This window comes from Carassius gibelio, chromosome B1, assembly GCF_023724105.1.
Source record: "Carassius gibelio isolate Cgi1373 ecotype wild population from Czech Republic chromosome B1, carGib1.2-hapl.c, whole genome shotgun sequence".
In the NCBI taxonomy this organism is placed as follows: Eukaryota; Metazoa; Chordata; class Actinopteri; order Cypriniformes; family Cyprinidae; genus Carassius; species Carassius gibelio.
Genome location: NC_068396.1, coordinates 17,733,816 through 17,753,556, shown reverse-complemented (window position 1 = coordinate 17,753,556; position 19,741 = coordinate 17,733,816). Strand labels below are relative to the sequence as shown.

Here is a 19,741-nt window from a genome sequence, read left to right as displayed (position 1 = left end):
AATGATTAAACTTTTTAGATATGCTCAATAACAAAATATTTATAGCTGTATTTATGAACTGCTTAATAATGCCTATTAAAGAAGTGTTATACTTTTTCACTTTTTCAACTTTAGTTAGTCTGTAATGTTGCTGTTTCAGCATAAACAAGTTCTACAAAGTTACAAAGCTCAAAGTACAATTCAAAAGGCCAAATTTTATTTAACAAAAATCACTTTTTAAAAACTACAACGAACAAATTGTTTGGACTACAACAAATATTTTCCGGGATTTATGATATCACAAATATTGAAGAATGGGATGAGGCTTGGTTAATCTGCACTAGAGAAGCCAACGAGTGTGATGTTGTCAGGTATTTGGTAGGGGAGGAACTCAAGTGCAGACAGGGAATCACAAAACAAAGAGTTTATTAATACAAAAAGGGGAAAACAAAACCCACGAGGGGGAAAACAGGACTAGGGCAAATACAGCAATACTAAATAAGACTGACTCGACAAGATAAACAAAGACTCAAAACAGGAGAACACTGACTACAACTAACACTCACGGTTATACAGGGACTTCAGAGGAACAATCACAAGTGTGGAACACATCTGAGAAACACAGTTGAGGTACAATCACAGGTACAATCACAATGACAATGAACCGACGCCAGACAGAGCACACTAGGAGATCTAAATAGGGGGAACAATTAAGACACGACAGGTGTTACAGATAGGACAATCACGACACGACTAGGATAACAAGGGGGGCGGGGCAAGGGAACGAGACAACACAAGCACATGGCCCAAAGACAAGGCCATGCGCTTGTACACAAAACACGGGTCTGTCATGATCCTGCCTCAAGACTAGGAAAAATCAAGGACACAAGGGCAGGATCATGACAGAACCCCTCCCTTAAGGAGCGGCTTCCAGACGCTCCTCAAGGGAACATCAAACACGGGACATGACTGACATGACAGACTGGGACACAGACACAAACCAACAAGACATGACTAATAATAACAAAGGCAAACATGAAAACACAATGGCAGGGTTAGGGTGACATAACAAAAACAAACAGGGAAGGGGAGGGGGCGGGACCACAAAGTTCATGGGGGACAGACCAGGGCGGGTGGGGGGGGGTAGGAATCTTAGGAGGGTAGGACGAAGGCTGACGACGGGGGGTACGGGCAGGTCTGGATGGTGAGGGGCGGGGAGGGGTCTCGGGACTACTGACGGGGGACATGACAGGAGCAGACAAGGGACGCGGGGCAACAACATCTACTGGACACGGGGCAACATCTACTGGACACGGGGGGGCAACATCTACTGGACACGGGGGGGCAACATCTACTGGACACGGAGGGGCAACATCTACTGGACACGGGGCAACATTAACGGGACACGGGGCCACATCCACAGGACACGGGGCCACATCCACAGGACACATGACTACATCAGCAGGACACGGGGCGACGACATCTACGGGACACGGGGAGACGACACCTACGGGACACGGGGCCACATCAACGGGACACATGACTACATCAACAGGACACGGGGCCACATCAACAGGACACGGGGCCACATCAACAGGACACGGGGAGACAACGGCTGGACATTTGGGACTTCTGGGGACAGGGTCAGGGGACAAGACAGGACTGACGGGGATTTCTAAAATTTGGACAAGACGGGACAAATAATCAGAAAATGCTTTAGCAGCTAGGACAATAGGCATCTCCTTACGAGATGAGACAGACAGTACAAGAGTCTTTGCTGCAGAGTCGGCCGCGGCTCTCTCCTCCGCTCTCACGACTGCAGACTTGAATACGGCTTTCTGTTTTGCCGGCTCGGGCATGCCAGCGCTCCTCGCTGCTGGCTCGGGCACGCTCACCGCTGCTGGCTCGGGCACGCTCACCGCTGCTGGCTCGGGCACGCTCACCGCTGCTGGCTCGGGCACGCTCACCGCTGCTGGCTCGGGCACGCTCACCGCTGCTGGCTCGGGCACGCCCACCGCTGCTGGCTCGGGCACGCCCACCGCTGCTGGCTCGGGCACGCTCACCGCTGCTGGCTCGGGCACGCCCACCGCTGCTGGCTCGGGCACGCCCACCGCTGCTGGCTCGGGCACGCCAGCTCTCACCGCTGCTGGCACGGGCACGCCAGCTCTCGACGCTGCTGGCACGGGCACGCCAGCTCTCGACGCTGCTGGCACGGGCACGCCAGCTCTCGACGCTGCTGGCACGGGCACGCCAGCTCTCGACGCTGCTGGCACGGGCACGCCAGCTCTCGACGCTGCTGGCACGGGCACGCCAGCTCTCGACGCTGCTGGCACGGGCACGCCAGCTCTCGACGCTGCTGGCACGGGCACGCCAGCTCTCGACGCTGCTGGCACGGGCACGCCAGCTCTCAACGTTGCTGGCACGGGCATCCAGCATTGCCTCCTGTCTGCTGAGTTCCATTGTGGTCGGTTCATTCTGTCAGGTATTTGGTAGGGGAGGAACTCAAGTGCAGACAGGGAATCACAAAACAAAGAGTTTATTAATACAAAAAGGGGAAAACAAAACCCACGAGGGGGAAAACAGGACTAGGGCAAATACAGCAATACTAAATAAGACTGACTCGACAAGATAAACAAAGACTCAAAACAGGAGAACACTGACTACAACTAACACTCACGGTTATACAGGGACTTCAGAGGAACAATCACAAGTGTGGAACACATCTGAGAAACACAGTTGAGGTACAATCACAGGTACAATGACAATGAACCGACGCCAGACAGAGCACACTAGGAGATCTAAATAGGGGGAACAATTAAGACACGACAGGTGTTACAGATAGGACAATCACGACACGACTAGGATAACAAGGGGGGCGGGGCAAGGGAACGAGACAACACAAGCACATGGCCCAAAGACAAGGCCATGCGCTTGTACACAAAACACGGGTCTGTCATGATCCTGCCTCAAGACTAGGAAAAATCAAGGACACAAGGGCAGGATCATGACAGATGTATACGTAGTTGTTCATGAAGGCTGGAAGAAAAAAAAAACTCCTTATATTCAGGTGTGTGTGTCGAATTATTAAGCATTTTTTCCTTTACTGATAAAATGGGCCAAAAAAAGATGTTTAACTCAGACTGAAAAATCCAAAATTATTAGATCTCCATGAGAAATAATCACAATTAGAGCAGTACAGTAATCGCAAAGTAAAGACATGACCACTGGACAGCAAAATGCTTACTGGGTCAGAAAGGTCAGAAAAAAAACAGGTGGAGAAGAACAGAAAAACATTAAATGCAAAAGAATTATGAATTAAACTGAATAATTAGGTGTAACACTATAAGGGAGCATTTAGGCTACAGTGCCACCATTTTCCAGAACTGCAACTTTCCTGGAGTCTCCAGAATTACAAGGTGCAGGTTCTGAGAGACGTAAAAGATGCCAAAAAATGACTCAATTAGAATACCATGATGTATTATAAAATACTATATATGAAGACTTTACATATATAGGCTTTATGATCAGATTTAATAATCTGGAAGGTTTTGAGTGACTCTTGAAGGACTAGCATCAGCTCCTCTTGTACGATGGTTTGAAGAATATATCTTCCAGTTCCAGATATCGTTTGGAATTGGTAAAATGTGCTTGGAAAAATGCCGAAATATTGTTTTATTGTGACTTTTTTCCAAGCACATTTTACCAATTCCAAACCATATCAATCTTAATAACTACCATTATTTTTTTATTTAATCATTTATGAGTCATATATGATTGTCAGTGAAAGCTTGAAGAAAAAAACTCCTTAAATTCAGGGGTGCATAATTATTAGGCATGTTTTCTTTTACAGATTAAATGAGCCAAAAACGAGTTTTAACTCATACTAAAGTCAAAAATTATATAATCACCATGAGAAATATCTAAAACTAATGTAATACAGAAATTGCAAAATTAAGACATGACCATTGGACAAAACATGATGATTGGGTCAGCTGTGGACTAATGGTTAGAGAGTTGGACTTGTAACTTGAAGGTCGCAGGTTCAAGTTTCGGTGCTGGTAGGATTTGTAGGTGGGAGGGAGTGAATGATCAAAAAATACTGACTGGGTCAGCAGGATCAGTAAAGAAAAAACAAGTGAAAAAATTACAAAAAGTATAAAAAATTAATAGCTATTTCACGATAAGAGATGGAATAAAAATGAGGTCCTAAATTCTGGAACTGGAAGATATAATCTACAGACCGTCGTATTAAAAATAAATAAATTATATATATTGTTCTGTGTACATGATTTCAAAGTCTAGATGGGTCGGATTAACCCTTTAACTGCCGTATCCCTTAAATCTTGATTGCCAGAGGGTTACTGTAAATGCTGATGCCCGCTGGGCACAGTTTTCCAGATGCCACCAGGGTGGTGTTCGCACTGATGGCTTGAGCCCGCCATCGCTGCTTGCAGCTATATTTATTATTTTTTTCCAACGTCTCGGGGGCTTTTGGGGCCCTTAACGTGCTTAAAAAGTCTTGAAAATTGGCACACAGATTGGAACCTGCGGCCATTAGGGCCGGGCAGAGACTGATACACGGGCGTGGCACAGGGGCTCTACAGCGCCCCCTGGAATATGGAGGGCCATATATCATACATTCTTGCTCGTAGACGTATGAAACTCGGTACACATATAAATCTCATCAATCCAAACAACTTTTGTATTGCATATCATAGGCTCCGCCCAACAGGAAGTTGGCTATTTAGGGTTTAGTATTCAAATTTTTCGTCAAAGTTGTGGGGGCTTTTGGGGTCCTTAACATACTCAAAAACTCTTGAAAATTTGCGCACACTTTGGAATCTGTGGCCTTTAGGAGCCTGCAGAGGCTGGGACCCGGGCGTGGCACAGGGGCTCTACGGCGCCCCCTGGAACACAGTCAGAAATGTTGATGTATAGCTCACACATACTTGCACATATTCATATGAAACTCAGTACACATATAGATCTCATCGTGCCGAACAACTTTCGTATTGCATGTCATAGGCTCCGCCCATCAGGAAGTCAGCTATTTAGAGTTATGTAAAAAGCGCATGCTCTGGAATTTGAAATACTTGTCATAGGTTTTTTTCTCGATTGCCGCCAAACTCGGTCAACATGATCTCAAGACACTGGGGATGAAAAATTGCCAGGGGATTTTTGATATCTCGAACGGTTTGCTCGTGGCGAGGCGTTGAAATTATGGCGAGAAATGAGAAACAGGAAGTGTCTAATACCGTCCACATACATTTCCTGATTTTAATCAAACTTCATCAGATTATTCGTTGTATGATGTCGATCGCATATATGTGACTATTAGGAGTCAAAGTTATAGCGCCACCAACTGGCAGAAGGAAGTGTGTCATTTTCAAAATGATTTGAATTCAGCATCTTATTATTACTCGATTTGCTTCAAACTTCATCAGAATAATGTTAAAACACAGCCGATATAAATCTGCAAGGGGGATATTGATATCTAAAAAATTGTTGGCGTGGCAACATGTCAAACTGGAATACTTCTCAGGTGATTTTGAGGCAAATAACATACTTAGAATTTCACAAAACTCTGAACACACATCAGTATTTCTGATAGGAACTTAAATTGTGAATGGATTTTGGATAGCTTGAATGGTTTTGCCGTGGTGATTTTTTTAAATGACCTTACAAAGGGAATCATTATTGTATTTTTAAATTGCAGCTTCCAAACACGTCAAAGAATTTTTTCATACAGATGAAAAAGTCATTCTGAGGAAATATGCATAGTTTCACGACTTTACAACACTGTATGGATAACAGAAAATTAAAAAACTGTCAGACATCTCATCTCACTCTGTCCCTCTGTTTGAGTGTATGTGCTTCAGACTTCCATTGTCTGAGAGAAATTGCGCCCCTACAGGTTCAATTCCCGAACTTTTACTTTCACTTTTAAATCGGTTAAAAATACAAATAAATACTTAGATATAATTCACACTGACAAGCTAAACCAACATATCTGATTATTACCGGTTCAGGGCTCATGGATAAATTATTTCTGGCCAGAGATACGTGAGAAATAGGAGAGATGAATCACCGCTGTGATCACGAGCGTCTGGAGTAAAGAGCTCAGAGAAAACGAATTTATTCCTGTTTTAAAGCTTTTAAAAATAAATTATTACAGCGATATCACACAATCAACCAATTAGAACACACCAAGAGCTAAATTCAGATGTTTTTGAACTGTTTGTGTGAAAATGAAATATTCGCGGCTGCCTAACTGAAATCACCGCCTCCGATCAGCGCGTACAGTGTCCAGCTCAAAACAAACGAATTTATTCTTGTTTAAGAGCTTTTTTAAATAAAATATTACCACAAATGCACACAATAAACCCATTGTAACACTACAAGAGCTAAATGCAGGTGTTTGTGACCCGTTTAAGTGTGCAAGACTATTTGAAAGCGCGACTGGCAGAATAACATATCTCTCGAGCTGCAGGTTTCTGGCTTTCGTCGTACGAACGAACACATCACGGACAAGATTATTTCAAAATACATAATAGCTTGGCGAATATAAACGAAAACAGCCACGTGAACATAAACTGGATCTACTGGATTTGAATATTAAAGTGACCACATTTACCACTTGCTTCTGTCTTCAATTTTAATCTATATAAAAAAGGAAACTCATTCGACTTGGCTGCTTTTTTAATGTGTGCGTATTTATTTATTTACCTTTTTATACAGTTTGTATAATTTCATAGTTTGTGTATTACAATTATAAAAACAAAAATAAATTTAGCCACTCACATAGAAATAGCTTAGGCCTTAACCTTTTTCTGACAGTTTTAGGGATTTTTAAAAATCCTAAAAAAAAACTTATTTGTGCTGCAAATAATAATTTCAAACTCATTTGATACTGACCTATGACATCCTGTGACATTATATTTATTTGAATTTACATAATCTCATGGATGTAACAGTAAATCTGTTCAGCTCACAGATCAATACTAAGCTGTAATGCAAGCAGAACTTTCACAAATGCTTATGAGTCATTTAAGGATTTGATAACACTGTAAAATAATGTCTAATTTGTTAACATTAGCAAATTCATTGATAACACTTTATAATAACTGCACTCATTATTAAATAGTCAGTTCATGCTTTATAAAGCCTTGTCCCAATATTAATAGTCAGTAGTAAGCAGTTTATAAATACAGCTATAAATAGCTTGTCCTTGGTTTATAAGCACATTTATTAAAAAGGAGAGTAAAGGGTCAGTTATCTTCCTATGAAAAATAAAAGATAAAAATAAACAAACAACAACAACACAGATTGATACAGAACTCAGAAATTTTATTGTGGATTTATGATAAAATCAGCCTGTAAATGAATTCATACTCCTCCTCATACTACTCCATACTCCTTTTTCAACATGATGCCAATATACTGAGATGTTAAATTGTGAATGGGTTTAGGATAGCTTAAATGGTGTTGCCATAGAGATTTATTAAAGTAACATAAAAAATACAATAGTTACTTTACTATATCTTTAAAATTTTTCATTCTAACTCTTCATAATTTTTTTATATAAGTAGAAGTCCTCATTTGAAGGAAGCACAGTAAGTTTCATAGCTTTATCATTTTCAAGAGCCAGCATAAAATTAAAACTATCATAACTTATAAATCAAGCTTGCAATTCTTAGTACCTATAATGGCCACCAGAGGGAGCTATAGGATTACTTTTAAATAATTATTGGAGAAACGAGTATGATTTAAATAATTTATAGAAATCTTTCAAATAAAATAATATGTATTTTAGGAATTTTACTGATAAAATGACCCTCACTTAATTAGAATAACAAGCTGAAGTATTTTGAACTGTATATTAAGAATAATTCTTTATAGGCTTTATGGACAGATACGTTTTAAGTGACTCTTGAAGGTTCAGCACCACATCCTCTTTTACCACTGTTTAAAGAATTAATCTTACAGAACAGGTGTGAATGAATTTTGGATAGCTTGAATGGTTTTGTCGTGGTGATTTTTTGAAATAATAGTAAAAAAGGAACCAGTAAAAAAAAAGTGCAGCTTCTAAACACTTCAAAAAAATGTACACATAGAAGACAAGTCATTCTGAGGAAATATGCATAGTTTCATGACTATACAACATTATATGGATGACAGAAAATTAAAAAACATACATCTGATGTCACTCTGTCCCTCTGTCACTGTGTGTGTGTGTTTGTGTGTGTTTTAAGTGAATTAGGTGTGAAACTATCAGTGAGCATTTAGTCTCCAGCGCCAACATTTTACAGAACTGCCACTTTCCTGGAGTCTCAGAATTACAATGTGTCAGGTTCTGAGAGATCTAAGATTCCAAAAAATTATTTAATTAGAATACCATGAAGTATTGTGAAATACTACATATTAAGACTTTATATATAGGCTTAATGAACAGATTAGAGTGACTCGTGAAGGACCAGCACCACCTTCTCTTGTCCGATGGTTTGAGGAATATATCTTCCAGAATCTGGGATTAAGATTTAGGAGCTCATTTTTATTCCACCTCCTTTCCTGAAAGTCTGTCTTGCAGAATTGACTAAAAATTAATCTTCACATTAATTCCTAATTCTTTTGCAATTCTTTTGTCAGTTCTTCTTGACCTGTTTTTCTCTTCCAGCTTTCCTGGACTATTGTATAGCACTCATAAATGATTAAATAAAAAATAATGGTAGTTATTAAGATTGATATGGTTTGGAATTGGTAAAATGTGCTTGGAAAAAAATCACAATAAAACAATGTTTTAATGTTTAAGTTTGGAATATTAACTGACATGAATGAATGCTATATAAATATTGTTCATGTTAACATAATGTTTATAAATGAAATCTTATTGTAAAGTGTTACTAAAGTTATATATATATATATATATATTGTTCTGTGAATGTGATTTTAAAGTCTAGATGATTCGGATTAACCCTTTAACTGCCATATCAAGTTCAAGTTCTAGTTCAAGTTCAATTTATTTGTATAGCGCATTTACAACAGCCTCCTGGCTGACCAAAGTGCTTTAACATAAGAGCAAGAATATTACACATACATAAAAATAGACCAGACAAAAAATTTAAAACCACCCATTTCAAAATGTAGCATAACACAGTAGTCAGTACACTAAGGAAAATAAAAAAGTTTTTAGCAAAGATTTAAAAATAGACAAGGAAGGGGCCAGTCTGATCTCTAAAGGCAGGGTATTCCAGAGTCGTGGCCCGGCCACTGCAAATGCACGCTCCCCTCTACGCTCCCCTCTATCCTTTAAAACCTCACTGCCAGAGGGATATTGTGAATGCATGTGCCCGCTGGGCACAGTTTACCTGATGCCACCGGGGTGGTGATGGCATTGGTGGCTTGAGCCCGCCATCGCTGCTTGCAGCTATATTTATTATTATTCTCCAAAATGAATCGCATTTTTGAGGGCCTAAACATGCTTGAAAAGTCATGAAACTTTGCACACACCTCAGAACTGGCGAAAATTTACGTCTGATATGGGTTTCAGAAGTGGGTGTGGCAAAATGGCTCAACAGCGCCACCTATACACGTTCAACGGTGTGCGCCTCGAGCTACGTTTCATGTACATGTATGAAAATCGGTACACACATGTAACTCTCCAATACCTACAAAAAAGTCTCTTGGAGCAAAATCCGAAACCCAACAGGAAGTCGGTTATTACTAATATTATGAGCAAATTTTGTGTCATTTTTGTCATTTCCATGCGTTGTATTTTAACGAACTCCTCCTAGAGATTCATTCAGATCAACACCAAATTTGGTATGCCTAATCTGAAGGCCTTTGCGATGTTAAATTGCGAAGCTTTTGAGTTTTCGTTAATGGGCGTGTCCGTGGTGGCCTGGCGAATTTCGATGATTCGCCATGAAACAGGAAGTTGCTATAACTCAGACATACAATGACCAATCTGCCCCAAACTTCACATGTTTGATGAGACTCCTGACCTGAACAGATTGACATGCCCATATACAGTTAGAGTAATAGCGCCACCTATTGGCAACAGGAAGTGAGATATTTTACACTGCGATGAACTACTCCTAGAAATTTTATGACATCAATGTATTTTTTGTGGTCAGTGTAATCTAAAGGCCTGTGCGATGTTATGTTGTGAAGATCTTGAGTTTTCGTTAAAAGGCGTGTCCATGGCGCCGTCACGAAGTTCGATGTCTCGCCATGGGAATAAAATATATTATAACTCAGGCATAAAATGTCCGATGTTCCCCAAACTGCACATGTGTGATAAGAGTCCTGGCCTGAACACATCTGAAGGCCAAAATTCCATCAGATGTGGCAAAATGGCTCGATAGCGCCACCTATACACATTCAACAGAGTGCGCCTCGAGCTATGTTTCACGTACATGTACAAAAATCGGTATACACATGTAACACAGCAATACCTACAAAAAAGTCTCTTGGTACGAAATCCTAATCCAAACAGGAAGTCAGTTATTTAGAATTTTCTCTGCAAAATTGGCATTGTTTTTGCCATTTTCAGGGGTTGTACTTTAACGAACTCCTCCTAGAGATTTATTCAGATCAACACCAAACCTGGTCAGTGTAATCTTAAGCCTTTTGCGATGTTAAATTGCGAAGATCTTTAGATTTCGTTAAAGGGCGTGTCCATGGCGGCCTGGCAAATTTCGATGTTTCGCCATGAAAAAGGAAGTTGCTGTAACTCAGACATACAATGTCCAATCTGCCCCAAACTTCACATGTTAGATAAAACTTCTGCCCTTAACAGATCTACATGCCCACATTCAGTTATAGTCATAGCGCCACCTATTGGCAACAGGAAGTGACATGTTTTACGCTGCGACAAACTACTCCCATAATTTTTTTGAGATTAACATATATTTTGTGGTCAGTCTAATCTAAAGGCCTGTGCAATGTTAACTTTTGGAGATCTTGAGTTTTTGTTAAAGGGCGTTTCCATGGCGCCATGACAAAATTTGATGTCTTGCCACAGCAAGAGTAGTTGTTGTAACTCAAGCATAAAATGTTCAATCTTCCCCAAACTTCACATGTTTGATAAGAGTCCTGGCCTGAACACATCTGAAGGCCATTATTCCATTATAATGATAGCGTCACCTGCTGGCAACGTTAAGATTGGCACATATATGGGATATACTTTGATATATTCCACTAATATTTAGGACATTAAATGCATATTTCTCAACGTTCACCTTTTTACTAAAGCCACACGATGGCGGTGAGCCCGGGTGCGAGGGCCCGTTCATCGCTGCTTGCAGCTTTAATTAGGGCTCAAGCCTGGAGGGCGAGAGCCCTATTGTTTTCCTTAGGGTTATTTGTTATTATTATTATTTTTCTTCAAGGTTTCGGGGGCTTTTGGGGCCCTTAACATGCTTAAAAAGTCTTGAAAATTGGCACACACATTGGAACCTGCGGCCATTAGGGCCGGGCAGAGACTGATACACGGGCGTGGCACAGGGGCTCTACAGCGCCCCCTGGAATACTGAGGGCCATATATCATACATACTTGCACGTAGACACACGAAACTCGGTACACATGTAGATCTCATCAAACCAAACAACTTTTGTACTGCATGTCATAGGCTCCGCCCAACAGGAAGTTGGATATTTAGGGTTTAGTATTCATATTTTTCGTCAAAGTTGTGGGGGCTTTTGGGGTCCTTAACATACTCAAAAACTCTTGAAAATTTGCGCACACTTTGGAATCTGTGGCCTTTAGGAGCCTGCAGAGGCTGGGACCCGGGCGTGGCACAGGGGCTCTATGGCGCCCCCTGGAACACAGTCATAAATGTTGATGTATAGCTCACACATACTTGCTCGTATTAATATGAAACTCAGTACACATATAGATCTCATCGTGCTGAACAACTTTCGTACTGCATGTCATTCGGCTCCGCCCAACAGGAAGTCAGCTATTTAGAGTTATGTAAAAAGCGCATGCTCTGGAATTTGAAATACTTGTCATAGGTTTTTTTGCCGATTGCCACCAAATTCGGTCAACATGATCTCAAGACATTGGGGATGAAAAATTGCCAGGGGATTTTTGATATCTCGAACGGTTTGCTCGTGGCGAGGTGTTGAAATTATGGCGAGAAATGAGAAACAGGAAGTGTCTAATACCATCCACATACATTTCCTGATTTTAATCAAACTGCATCAGATTATTCGTTGTATGATGTCGATCGCATATATGTGACTATTAGGAGACAAAGTTATAGCGCCACCAACTGGCAGCAGGAAGTGTGTCATTTTCAAAATGATTTGAATTCAGCATCTTATTTTTACTCGATTTGCTTCAAACTTCATCAGAATAATGTTAAAACACAGCCGATATAAATCTGCTGGGGGGATATTGATATCTAAAAATATTGTTGCCGTGGCAACATGTTAAACTGGAATACTTCTCAGGTGATTTTGAGGCATATAACATGCTTAGAATTTCATCAAACTCAGAACACATATCAGTATTTATGATAACTAGACACTGGCAAAAGTTCATAAGAGGGCGTGGAAGAGGCACTCTATAGCGCCACCTTTTGTCAAAAGTGGCGGGGTTAGTTTTAGCTACAGACACCAAACTCGGTACAAAAATTTTTCTTATCAAGACGGACAACTTTCTAATTCACAGTCATCAGCTACGATCAACAGGAAGTCAGCTATTTTGATTTGAATGTGGATTTTTTTTTACATTTAGCTGTGAATTAATGCATACTGCTCAGAGGAGAGTAACACTATACACACCAAACTTTGTCTACATGATGCCAAAACATTTTAAACAACTTAAATTGCCAATGGATTTTGGATAGCTTAAACGGTTTTGTCGTGGTGATTTTTTTAAATGACAGTAAAAATGGAATTATTAATTTTCCTGCATTTTTAAATTCCAAACACTTCAAAACCTTTTTTCGTACAGAAAAAAAGTCATTCTGAGTAAATATGGATAGTTTCACGACTTTACAACACTGTATGGATAACAGAAAATTAAAAAACTGTCAGACATCTCATCTCACTCTGTCCCTCAGTTTGAGTATTATGTGCTTCAGACTTCCATTGTCTGAGAGAAATAGCGCCCCTACAGGTTCAATTCCCGGACTTTTACTTTCACTTTTAAATCGGTTAAAAATACAAATAAATACTTAGATTTAATTCACACTGACAAGCTAAACCAACATATCTGATTATTACCGGTTCAGGGCTCATGGATAAATTATTTCTGGCCAGAGATACGTGAGAAATAGGAGAGATGAATCACCGCTGTGATCACGAGCGTCTGGAGTAAAGAGCTCAGAAAAAACGAATTTATTCCTGTTTTAAAGCTTTTAAAAATAAATTATTACAGCGATATCACACAATCAACCAATTAGAACACACCAAGAGCTAAATTCAGATGTTTTTGAACTGTTTGTGTGAAAATGAATTATTTGCGGCTGCCTATCTGAAACCACCGCCTCCGATCAGCGCCTACAGTGTCCAGCTCAAAACAAACGAATTTATTCTTGTTTAAGAGCTTTTTTAAATAAAATATTACCACAAATGCACACAATAAACCCATTGTAACACTACAAGAGCTAAATGCAGGTGTTTGTGACCCGTTTAAGTGTGCAAGACTATTTGAAAGCGCGACTGGCAGAATAACATATATCTCTCGAGCTGCAGGATTCTGCCTTTCGTCTTAAGAACGAACACATCACGGACAAGATTATTTCAAAATACATAATAGCTTGGCTAATATAAACGAAAACAGCCACGTGAACATAAACTGTTGAGAAATAAATCTGAAATGGATCTACTGGATTTTAATATTAAGTGACCGCATATACCAGCTGCTTCTGTCTTCAATTTTGATCCATATAAAAAATGAAACTCATTCATCTTGGCTGCTTTTTTTAATGTGTGTACGTATTTATTTATTTATTTATTTATTTATTTATTTATTTATTTATTTATTTATTTATTTATTTATTATTTTGCTCTAACAAGAATTAATCTATATTTAATTAAATCAATTACATTTTATTTTACATTTGATTTGTCCATTTCTGCATCTAAACGCCTAAAAACCTAAAACATGCTCTATTATACTATTGTTAGCAATTTCTTTATCGTCCAATTTATCTGGTGTACACTTTTATTTTCATAATAAACTTGTTTGTTAGATTATACACAGTTACAGTGGTCTATAATAAATATTGACAGGTTTTATTCAAGCTGTTTAGAATGATTGCAGTAGGCAAATGTTTTGAAATGTAAATAAAATAAAAAAAAATTAAATAAATAAATAAATAAAAAACATTGGAAAAGAATAACTGTTGTACATTTTTATACATTTTGTATAATTTCATAGTTTATGCATTATAGTTATAAAAACAAATAAATTTAGCCACTCACATAAAATCTTATAGGCCTTATCCTTTTCTGACAGTTTTAGGGATTTTTAAAAATCCTAAAAAAACCTTATTTGTGCTGCAAATAATAATTTCAAACTCAAACAGTAAATATTCAGTTCATGCTTTATAAAGCCTTGTCCCAATATTAATAGTCATTAGTAAGCAGTTTATAAATACAGCTATAAAAAGCTTGTTCTTGGGTTATAAGCACATTTATTAAAAAGGAGAGTAAAGGGTCAGTTATCTTCCTATGAAAAATAAAAAAAAAAACAAAAAAAAACAAACAACAACACAGATTGATACAGAACTCAGAAATTTTATTGTGGATTTATGATAAAATCAGCCTGTAAATGAATTCATACTCCTCCAAGAAGACACAAGTTCACAGCAAACTTTTTCAACATGAAGCTAATATACTGAAGATGTTAAATTGCGAATGGGTTTAGGATAGCTTAAATGGTGTGGCCATAGCGATTTATTAAAGAAACATAAAAAAATACAATCGTTATTTTACTATATCTTTAAAATTTTTCATTCCAACTCTTCATAATTTTTTATATACGTAGAAGTCATCATTTGAAGGAAGCACAGTAAGTTTCATAGCTTTATCATTTTCAAGAGCCAGCATAAAATTAAAACTATCATAACTTATAAATCAAGCTTGCAATTCTTAGTTCCAATAATGACCACCAGATGGAGCTATAGGATTACTTTTAAATAATTATTGTAAAACAAGTATGATTTAAATCATTTATAGAAATCTTTCAAAGAAAAATAATATGTATTTTATGTATTTTACTGATAAAATGACCCTCACTTAATTAGAATAACAAGCTGAAGTATTGTGAACTGTATATTAAGAATAATTCTTTATAAGCTTTATGGACAGATACGTTTTGAGTGACTCTTGAAGGTTCAGCACCACATCCACTTTTACCACTGTTTAAAGAATTTATCTTACAGAACAGGTGTGAATGAATTTTGGATAGCTTGAATGATTTTGCGTGGTGATTTTTTGAAATAACAGTAAAAAAGTAACCAGTAAATGTCTTTTATTTTTTTAAAGTGCAGCTTCTAAACACTTCAAAAAAATGTACACATAGCAGACAATTCATTCTGAGGAAATATGCATAGTTCCATGACTATACAACATTATATGGATGATAGAAAATTAAAAAACTATCATACATCTGATGTCACTCTGTCCCTCTGTCACTGTGGTTAATGTGTGTGTGTGTGTGTGTGTGTTTGTGTGTGTGTTAAGTGAATTAGGTGTGAAACTATCAGGGAGCATTTAGTCTCCAGCGCCAACATTTTACAGAACTGCCACTTTCCTGGAGTCTCAGAATTACAATGTGCCAGGTTCTGAGAGATCTAAGATTCCAAAAAATTATTTAATTAGAATACTATGAAGTATTGTGAAATACTATATATTAAGACTTTATATATAGGCTTAATTAACAGATTAGAGTGACTCGTGAAGGACCAGCACCACCTCCTCTTGTCCGATGGTTTGAGGAATATATCTTCCAGAATCCGGGATTAAGATTTAGGAGCTCATTTTTATTCCACCTCCTTTCCTGAAAGTCTGTCTTGCAGAATTGACTAAAAATTAATCTTCACATTAATTCCTAATTATTTTGCAATTCTTTTTGTCAGTTCTTCTTGACCTGTTTTTCTCTTCCAGCTTTCCTGGACTATTGTATAGCACTCATAAATGATTAAATAAAAAATAATGGTAGTTATTAAGATTGATATGGTTTGGAATTGGTAAAATGTGCTTGGAAAAAAATCACAATAGAACAATGCTTTAATGTTTAATTTGGAATATTAACTGACATGAATGAATGCTATATAAATATTGTTCATGTTAACATAATGTTTATAAATGAAATCTTATTGTAAAGTGTTACTAAAGTTATATATATATATATATATATATATATTGTTCTGTGAATGTGATTTTAAAGTCTAGATGATTCGGATTAACCCTTTAACTGCCATATCATTTAAAACCTCACTGCCAGAGGGATATTGTGAATGCATGTGCCCGCTGGGCACAGTTTACCTGATGCCACCGGGGTGGCGATGGCATTGGTGGCTTGAGCCCACCATCGCTGCTTGCAGCTTTATTAGGGCCCGAGCACCGAGGTGCGAGGACCCTCTTGTATCTGCTTTGTTTTTTATTATTATTCTTCTTCTTCTTCTTCTTCTTCTTCTTCTCCCGAATGAATCGCATTTTTGAGGGCTTTAACATGCTCAAAAAGTCATGAAACTTTGCACACTCGTCAAACCTGGTGAAAATTTTCGTCTGATATAGGATTCAGAAGAGGGTGTGGCAAAATGGCTCGACAGCGCCACCTATACCAAGAAAATCAACAGCCTTCCAGCTATGTTTCACGTACATGCACGAAAATTGGCACACATATGTAACACACCAATACCTACAAAAAAGACTCTTGGAGCGAAATTCTAAACCCAACAGGAAGTCGGTTATTTTTAATATTATGAGCATATTTTGTGTAATTTTGGTCATTTCCATGTGTTGTATTTTAACGAACTCCTCCTAGAGAGTTCTTCAAATCAACACCAAATTTGGTATGCCTAATCTAAAGGCCTTTGCGATGTTAAATTGCGAAGATCCTGACTTTTCGTTGAAGGGCGTGTCCGTGGCGGCCTGGCGAATTTCGATGATTCGCCATGAAAAATGAAGTTGCTATAACTCACACATACAATGACCAATCTGCCCCAAACTTCACATGTTTGATGAGACTCCGAACCTGAACAGATTGACATGCCCATATTCAGTTATAGTCATAGCGCCACCTATTGGCAACAGGAAGTGACATATTTTATGCTGCGACGAACTACTCCTAGAAATTTTATGACATCAATGTCTTTTTTGTGGTCAGTCTAATCTAAAGGCCTGTGCGATGTTCAGTTGTGAAGATCTTGAGTTTTCGTTAAAAGGCTTGTTCATGGCGCCGCAACGAAGTTCGATGTCTCGCCATGGGAATAAAAGATGTTATAACTCAGGCATAAAATGTCAGATCTTCCCCAAACTTCACATGTGTGATAAGAGTCCTGGCCTGAACAGATCTGCAGGCCAATATTCCACCGGGTGTGGCAGAATGGCTCTATAGCGCCACCTATACACTTTCAACGGAGTGCGCCTCGAGCTATGTTTCACGTACATGTACAAAAATTGGTACACACATGTAACACTCCAATACCTACAAAAAAGTCTCTTGGTACGAAATCCGGATCCCAACAGGAAGTCGGTTATTTTGAATTTTCCCTTCAAAATTGCTGTTGTTTTTGCCATTTTCAGGGGTTGTACTTTAACGAACTCCTCCTAGAGATTTATTCAGATCAACATCAAACTTGGTCAGTGTAATCTAAAGCCCTTTGCGATAATAAATTGCGAAGGACTTGAGGTTTCGTTAAAGGGCGGGTCCATGGCGGCCTGAAAAATTTCGATGTTTCGCCATGAAAAAGGAAGTTGCTGTAACTCAGACATACAATGTCCAATCTGCCCCAAACTTCACATGTTGGATAAGACTCTTGATCTGAACAGATCTACATGCCAATATTCAGTTATAGTCATAGCGCCACCTATTGGCAACAGGAAGTTACATATTTTACACTGCGACAAACTACTCCTAGAAATGTTATGACATCAATGTCTTTTTTGTGGTCAGTCTAATCTAAAGACCTGTGTGATGTTTAGTTGTGAATATCTTGAGTTTTTGTTAAAAGGTGTGTCCATGGCGCCGTGATGAAGTTCGGTGTCTCGCCATGGGAATAAAAGATGTTATAACTCAGGCATAAAATGTCCGATCTTGCCCAAACTTCACTTGTGTGATAAGGGTCCTGGCCTGAACAGATCTGAAGGCCAATATTCCATCGAGTGTGGCAAAATGGCTCAATAGCGCCACCTATACACTTTCAACGGAGTGCGTATACACTTTAAACGGAGTGCGCCTTGAGCTATGTTTCACGTACATGTACAAGAATCGGTACACACATGTAACACACCAATATCTACGAAAAAGTCTCTTGGTACGAAGTCCGAATCCCAACAGGAAGTCAGTTATTTGGAATTTTCTCTGCAAAATTAGTGTTGTTTTGGCCATTTTCAGGGGTTGTACTTTAACGAACTCCTCCTAGATATTTATTCAGATCAACACCAAACTTGGTCAGTGTAATCTAAAGCCTTTTGCGATCTTAAATTGCGAAGATCTTGAGGTTTCGTTAAAGGGCGTGTCCATGGCGGCCTGACAAATTTCATTGTTTCGCCATGAAATAGGATGTTGTTGTAACTAAGGCATAAAGTGTCCAATCCTCCCCAAACCTCACATGTTCGATAAAAGTCCTGCCCTGAACACATCTGAAGGCCAATATTCCATTATAATGATAGCGCCACCTGCTGGCAACAGGAAGATTGGCACATATATGGAATAAACATTGATATATTCTACTTATATTTATGAGTTTAAACGCATATTTCTCACCGTTCACCTATTAACTAAAGCCACTCGCTGCCGGTGAGCCCGGGTGCGAGGGCCCGTTCATCGCTGCTTGCAGCTTTAATTAGGGCTCAAGCCCAAAGGGCGAGAGGCCTATTGTTTTCCTTAGGATTATTTTTTATTATTATTATTAGGGCTCAAGCCTGGAGGGCGAGAGCCCTATTGTTTTCCTTAGGATTATTTGTTATTATTATTATTATTATTTATTCTTCTAATTTTTTTCCAAGGTTTCGGGGGCTTTTGGGGTCCTTAACATGCTTAAAAAGTCTTGAAAATTGGCACACACATTGGAACCTGCGGCCATTAGGGCCGGGCAGAGACTGATACACGGGCGTGGCACAGGGGCTCTACAGCGCCCCCTGGAATACTGAGGGCCATATATCATACATACTTGCACGTAGACACACGAAACTCGGTACACATGTAGATCTCATCAAACCAAACAACTTTCGTACTGCATGTCATAGGCTCCGCCCAACAGGAAGTTGGCTATTTTGGGTTTAGTAGTCATATTTTTCTTCAAAGTTGTGGGGGCTTTTGGGGTCCTTAACATACTCAAAAACTCTTGAAAATTTGCACACACTTTGGAATCTGTGGCCTTTAGGAGCCTGCAGAAGCTGGGACCCGGGCGTGGCACAGGGGCTCTACGGCGCCCCCTGGATCACAGTCAGAAATGTTGATGTATAGCTCACACATACTTGCCAATATTCATATGAAACTCAGTACACATATAGATCTCATTGTGCCGAACAACTTTCGTATTGAATATCATAGGCTCCGCCCAACAGGAAGTCAGCT

General features: G+C 39.1%; 1 protein-coding gene and 1 long non-coding RNA gene across 11 annotated transcripts in view; one reads left to right on the top strand and one right to left on the bottom strand.

Annotated features, from left to right (window-relative positions):
* Positions 1-19,741, top strand: part of LOC127949660 (uncharacterized) — a 170,722-nt gene that overhangs the window by 55,559 nt on the left and 95,422 nt on the right. The gene's annotated exons all lie outside the window — the stretch shown is intronic.
* Positions 1-19,741, bottom strand: part of LOC127949673 (uncharacterized) — a 170,816-nt gene that overhangs the window by 77,779 nt on the left and 73,296 nt on the right. The window contains exon 3 of one of the 8 annotated variants that reach the window (XR_008152413.1): positions 8,473-8,539. The exons of the other annotated variants lie outside the window; for them this stretch is intronic. This is a non-coding gene — a long non-coding RNA (uncharacterized LOC127949673). Of the gene's footprint in view, positions 1-8,472; positions 8,540-19,741 lie in introns of those variants that run through there. 8 annotated transcript variants of the gene reach the window in all.